We start from the raw sequence: 7,512 nt of genomic DNA, 5'->3' as shown, positions 1-7,512 counted from the left end.
TGAAAAACACAACTACATGGCCCCAATAAAACTAAAGGTTTGTCAACAAAATTAAAGTGATAATCCTATCTTCAAGGAAATTGGCTTAATTTGGTATTTCGGGCGTTTAAAAAATAAAATACATTCCAGCAGAATTTTCTTAATACAAGTCCATGACCCCGTCGTTTATGTCCAAAGATTTCATCCTGGAATAAGTAAGGGTGATAAAAATATACATTAAAAATGCGGTTAAGGTTTTCAAAAACCAAAAATAAAGTGGGACCTATGTCATGGACTTATATTTTCAAAAACAAAAATCTGCCGGGATGTATTCTATTCTGTAGAATTAGGTATGTAAAATTCCGAGATCCTCGGGCACTATACGAGCTATTGACAAATTTTAAATTGATTATTAGCTCCTGATTTTTGTTGATAAATCTTTGGGTTTAAATACAAATATACAATAAAAAAAAAATTGTAGATATTTTCCATATATATAAACTTTCATATACTTTTTTCGTAAAAATATAATAGGCTTATCTATCATTCTGCTATTTATGTACGATATAGCACATGCTATACCAATCAACTATATCGCTTTGTTTACTTACATTTAACAACAAATAGTCGATATTATACATATCTTTCAACATTCATTTTATCTGAAATAGCATATGTATATATGTATAGTAGTATGGAATAAAACTATGGAATTCCTTCTAAACATTAATGTAAAATTTATGAAAATCGGTCAAGTAGTTGCTGAGTTATTAATATTTGAATTCAACGTTGCTCCGAAACAGCCTTACTGTTCGGTGCTGGGCGCCTATTACCTGAAAATAAAAAATCACCCAATAATCAAAACTGGAAGAAAGAAACTGAATGGTTAGAGGGAATTCCATAGTTTTATTCCATACTATTGCAGTACATACATACATATGACATGTGAGAGAAAATCAGAATTATGTGAAAGTTGAACGATATGTAAATATCGAGTATTTTTTTCTTAAATGTAGACTGTCTAAATGTGGATTGTCAAAATGCCGAGAACCTTGGGCGCTATATGAGCTAGGATAATATAATTTTTTATTTGATTATCACCTTCATTTTGCTGATAAATCTTTTTTTATTGAGACCATGTAATTGAATTTTTTGTAAAAAAATAATATTTCAGTAAACTTTTCCATTATTTTGATATGTATCTATGATATAACACATGCTGAAATCGACAATATTGCTTTGTTAAAATTTAACAAAAACCTAGTTGATATTTTACATATCATTCAATTTTCACATAATTCTAAGTTTATCTTACATAACATATGTATATATTTATTGTAATAGTATGGAGTAAAGCTGTTGAATTCCCTCTAACCATTGATGAAAAATTTATAAAAATCGGTCAAGTAGTTGCTGAGTTATTTGCATTTGAAATCAGCGATGAACCGATCTACCCTTACTATTCGGTGCTGGGCGCCTATCACCTGAAAATGAAAAATCATCCAAAATCGATCTTGTGAGAGTTTCTTTCCAGTTTTGCAAGATCGTTTTTTGGGTGATTTTACATGTTCACGTAATAGGCGCCCAGCACCGAACAGTAAGGTTCTTTCGTAGCATCGTTGAATTCAAATGCGAATAACTCGGCGAATACTTAGCCGATTTTTATAAATTTTGCACCAATGATTAGAGGGAATTCAACAGCTTTACTCCATACTATTACAATACATATATACATATGTTATGTAAGAGAAACTTATAATTATGTGAAAGTTGAATGATATGTAAAATATCGACTAGTTTTTTGTTAAATGTTAACAAAGCTATATTGTCGATTTATATAGCATGTGTTATATCCTAGATACATATCAGAATAATGGAGAAGTTTACTGAAATAATTTTTTTACGAAAAACACAACTTCATGGCCTCAGTAAAACAAATGATTTATCAACAAAATTAAGGTGATAACCAAATAAAAAAAAATTTCAATAGCTCATATAGCGGCCAAGGTTCTCGGCATTTTGACAGTCATAGCTTCAAGGAAATGAGTGTAATTTGATATTTCAGGTGTTTAGAAAATAAAATACATCCCCCACTTTTTTCTGCTTTTTGGTCACCCTTATTCCATGGTGAAATCTTTGGACATAAACGACGGGGTTTAGCTATTGAACGAAAGTTGAAAGATATGCAAAGCATTATAGTCGATTGGTAGAGCCTGTGCTATATCCTACATAAATAACAGATTTATGGAAAGTCCACTGCTGGAATATTATATGTTTACGAAAAAACAAATACATGGCCTCCATAAAGATTTATCAACAAAATTAAAGTGATAACAATCAAATAAAATAGGTCATATAGCGCCCAGGGGTCTCAGCATTTTGACAGTCCTAACTTCTATATGGGTGTATGTTGATATTCCGGCAGATTTATTTAAATATAAGTCCATGATATATGCCCCACTTTATTTTCGGTTTTTTAAGACCCTAACAGTATTTTTAATGTATTTTGTATCACCCTTATTCCAGGATGAAATCTTTGGACATAAACGACGGATTTTAGCTATTGAACTTAAATATATAATGCTAATTTGCTCATATATAACATAAGTTATTATAAATATTCTTAATATATGTAATTATAGTTTAGAATTCTCTCTAACGGATGGTGAAAAATCGGTCAAGTGGTTACTGAGTTATTTGTATTTGAATTTCAGTAGGCTTATCCATCATTCTGCTATTTATTTAGGATATAGTGCATGCTATACCAATCGACTATATTGCTTTGTTTACATTTAACACAAACATAGTCGATATTTTACATATCTTTCACATAATTCTAATCTTCTCTTACATAACATATGTATATGTGTAGTATAATATGATGGAATAAAACTGTGGAATTCCCTCTAACCATTAATGAAAAATTAATAAAAATCGGCTAAGTATTCGTCGAGTTATTTGCATTTGAATTCAACCATGCTCCAAAATTGCCTTACTGTTCGGTGCTGGGCGCTTATTACCTCAAAATGCAAAATCGCCCAAAATCACCGACATTTCATTTTTAGGTAACAGGCGCCGAGCACCGAACAGTAAGGCTATTTCGGAGCAACGTTGAATTCAAATCCAAATAACTCAGCGAATACTTGACCGATTTTCATAAATTTTGCAGCAATGGTTAGAGGGAATTCTGTAGCTTTATTACATGCTAATGCATTACATATATACATGTGTTATGTAAGAGAAAATTAGAATTATGTGAAAGTTAAAAGATATGTAAAATATCGAGTACTTTTTTTGCTAAATGCAAACAAGGCAGATTGGACCCATTGGTCCACTACTTCCAGTACCTCCCCCACAAATGTTCAATATTTATAAATCCTATTTAAAGCGAATAAATTTTGCATTAATGAATAGAAGAAAATGTATAGTTTTATTACATATTAATGCAATACATACATACATATGTTATGTAAGAGGAAATTAGCATTATGCGAAAGTTGCCAAGTTTACAGAAAATCGGCCATGTCTTGGATTCTTCATCGCTTTTGAAAGTGAAATGATATGAAAATAAGTAAAATGTATATTAACAGCTTAGTACATCCTCCATCTTATAGTGGAAAATCCTTCTGGTACCACCCAAACAATCAGTTATGTATCAAGCCGTCAGCTGTTGAAGTGATCTATTATTTTTGTGGGGAATAGCACAGGCTGTCCAAATCGACCATATTGCTCTATTTGCATTTAACACAAAAAATAGTCGTTATTTAAAATATCTTTGAACATTCACATAATGCTAATTTTCTTTTATATAACATAAGTTGTTATATGTATTGTCAATATGTAATAAAACTTTAGAATTCCCTCTAACCATTGGTGAAAAATTTATAAAAATCGGCTAAGTATTCGCTGAGTTATTTGCATTTGAAATCAGCGGTGAACCGAAATACCCTTACTGTTTGATGCTGGGCGCCTATTACGTGAAAATGAAAAATCGTCCAAAAATCGATCTTTCAAAAATGGAAGAAAGTGTGGTTTTTACAAGATCGATTTTTGGGTGATTTTTCATTTTTTGGTAATAGGCGCCCAGCACCGACCAGTAATGATATTTTGGAGCAACGTTCAATTCAAATGCTAATAACTCAGCAACTACTTGACCGATTTTCATAAATTTAACATTAATGTTTAGAGGACGTTCTATAGTTTTATTACATATTTACATATTACATACATATATAAACTTATATTATTTACGAAAAAGGTATATGAAAGTTAGTATATATGGAACATGTCTACTATTTTATGTTAAATGTAAACAAAGCTGATTTTTTTTTTGAAAATATAAGTCCATGACATAGTTCCCATTTTATTTCTGGGCTTGTGAAGACCCTAACTGTATTTTAATGTATATTTTTATGGTCCTTATTCCAGGATGAAGTCTTTGGACATTAACTACGGGGCTTGACTATTGTATTTAAATTTATACAGCGACATCTACATCGTTGAGATCAACTTTTGCCAATACCAAAAATATTGTAGCAATGACACAAACCGTTGATAATTACGACTTTACGATATATTGACAACTTTTACAGAATATGCCAGTTTGGTGGTACTTTTATCATTTGTTATCTACATAGTTATAACACTTACTAAATATATCAGAAATTAAGTATGCTAAATCGGTTTGTGTTTCAGCTAAGTATCTACATTTAAAATCGGATTATACTTTCGTACGCAGTATTGTCGTAACTGAAGTCTACATCCATTCTTTAATCGAATCTATGAATTCAAATCAGAATGTCATTCAAATTTATCGTGGATTTTATCGTATCATTTCGAAATTTGAGGACCGATAATTTAAATGAAGTAAAATTCAAAAATGCATTTTTTTCGAAGGGGATAATATATTATTTATTTTTTGTATTACATTTTAGCATTTTCAAAATAATACTATTTTTTTCCTATTTTTACAGGTATCAAGATACAACACAATGTTTTTTAATCAAGCTTAGACGCCTTTTCACTACAAAAATTCTGCGAAAATACCAGGCAACGTCTCAATAAAGAATGAAGAAGCTTTGCGAAAACCTTAAATCCAAATTTGTATATAACATCTTCAGATGGCATTCCGATATTCAAGAGCAGTGGATTCTTTGTTCCATTTATCCGCAAAATCTGATGTTACAGACAGTATAACACCACAACTACCCTATGTACAAGGAACATTTACTGCCCTAATAGACCCTAAACTCCAAAATATTATTACAAATTACATATTTAAATATTTTTTTTCAATATACAATTTTGATTTAATTCAATAAAAAAAAAACTAAAAAAAAACAAAAACCTGACTGTTCTTATTTTTGCACATAAATGGGTAAGTAAAAGGGACAAAAATCTGACTAATTTTGGTCGATGACGTCACACTTAACCAAAAGTGCAATTTCCCCAAATTTCTGAAAAATACCAGGCGAACAGAATTTGGCAGCAAGTAGCGCGCCAAAAAAATAAAATTACAAAAAATTTTGGTCTGGCAACACTATCCTAAAAGTTAGTATGAACAAAATTCAGAGCATACTTTTAGGCGCAACCAAAATTTTTTGATTTTTTTGCGGGGGACACCTACTACTACGGGCAGATTCTGGGCGCCTGGTATTTTTTCGTGTTTTCACACAAAAAATGATTTTTTGGGGATTTTTTTTACTAAAAATCATTTTAGGGAATCATTGCGCCTAAAATACGAAAATACCAGGCGTACAGTATTAGCAGTAGGAGTCTGTCGCAAAAAAAAAAAATGCAAACAAATTTGGTGTTGCCATGTTGCTCAGACTTTTTACGGTGTTAAATTTTTTTTATTTTTTTGTTTGGCCAGTTACTTGCTAATAAATTCTGTTCGCCTGGTATTTTTGGGAAATTTAAGAAAAACCGCAATTTGTTCTTGGAAACTGTGGATGACGTCATAAGCCACATACGACCCATGCCAATTCCCCATACTTACTTGTATTACCATAATTTGAATAATGAAACACAGTTTTAACATTTTGTTATTGTTTTTTATTTAATATTTTTAAATATTTGTAATTGTAACAAGTAAATTCGGTACAATAAAAATTTAAATTAAATTAGGGCTAGTATTCATATTTGGGGTGGGTTTTTTAAAATTAATTTTTCTAAGGTTTAATACAAGACGTTGATATTTAGCACATTGGGCCACTACATGTTCCTCCATTTTTAATATTTAGCTATAGAGCTGGACAGTCTAGGGTTAATGACAGAGATCTAGCTCAAAAGTGACTATTTTTCAGAAGAGCAAAGTACTGGATTTTAATGTATGCGGTTGAGCTTTTAGGTCCAAATTTATTGATTTTCAGTTTTTATAGACGGTGGAAATTTGTCGATCCCAAATTGATAGCTCCTTTTTAAGCGGGCTTCTGGACTAAAACTGCATCTAAACAAAAAAAAAAAAAAACAGATTTTATATTATTATGGGTTTCAAAATAAAATTCAGAGTAAGGTCTATATAAAAGAGGGGTTTTATGAAAGTAATATTTGAGTATAATTCAAAAATACCCACAGTTCAGCAGTAGCGTCCATGTGTTTCTCGATGGTAGCACCCACGGGAATAACAAAACGTTTAATGTTCAAAGGCATGGTGGCTAGACATTTAATGGTCAAAGGCATGTTGGCAAGTAATTGTCTGAGTTTGGCCACATAACGGAATGGTAAGGTGCGGGTAGTCAAAAAGAAGATAACAGCAATGGCACCTAAAAATTCTGAGATATTTAATTATAATCAAAATTATTAAATCCAATCATAAGAAAACTTACCAAAGCCATGCAATATCTGACCCAACATTACCGTCAAGAAAAGCACCAAACCAAAAAGTGAATGGTAGATCGATTCCACCTCAATAATTTTGGCAGTAATCAAGAAGGCCACACCCAAGGGAGAAATCCTAAAATATTCAAAATATTTATGTGGAATGATATTCAAACTTGATTTTATATTAACATGACTTTTAAAATAAAATTCAAAGTACGGTCTATATCAGATAGAGGAGTATATGAAAGTAATATTTGAGTCTAAGTCAAAAATACCCATAGATCAGCGTTCTCCAATCTTGTATCGAAAATAGAATAGGGAAGTAAATAAAGCAATTTTTATTCAGTAGTGGGTTGTACCTACTTTATATCTTAGTTATGTTTGGATACGCTTATCCTCAATTTATCCTCCTTGCAATACCTTCAAAGAAATCCGATTATTTATGTGAATTAAATTTGTTACCATTTTATTTATTAATTTTATTAATTGTTGTTTGGTTTTTGTTTTCAGTGAACATAGATTATTTTTTTAAACTACACAACTAGCAAAAAATATATATATGATTATTATATTGTTTGTTTTTTGTATTTGTATTATTTTTTTCTTTGTTATAACAATTTTTGTATGAATAGCCACAATAAAGTGGATAACAATGAAAATGTTTTGTTTTTTCTTCTAACTTATTATCAGATAATATCACCAATATTTTTT

Source organism: Musca vetustissima, unplaced genomic scaffold, assembly GCF_032173495.1.
Source record: "Musca vetustissima isolate MV318-11 ecotype Yass unplaced genomic scaffold, APGP_CSIRO_Mvet_v1 utg32523, whole genome shotgun sequence".
Lineage (NCBI taxonomy): Eukaryota > Metazoa > Arthropoda > Insecta > Diptera > Muscidae > Musca > Musca vetustissima.
Note: the sequence above shows the minus strand (reverse complement) of the source record.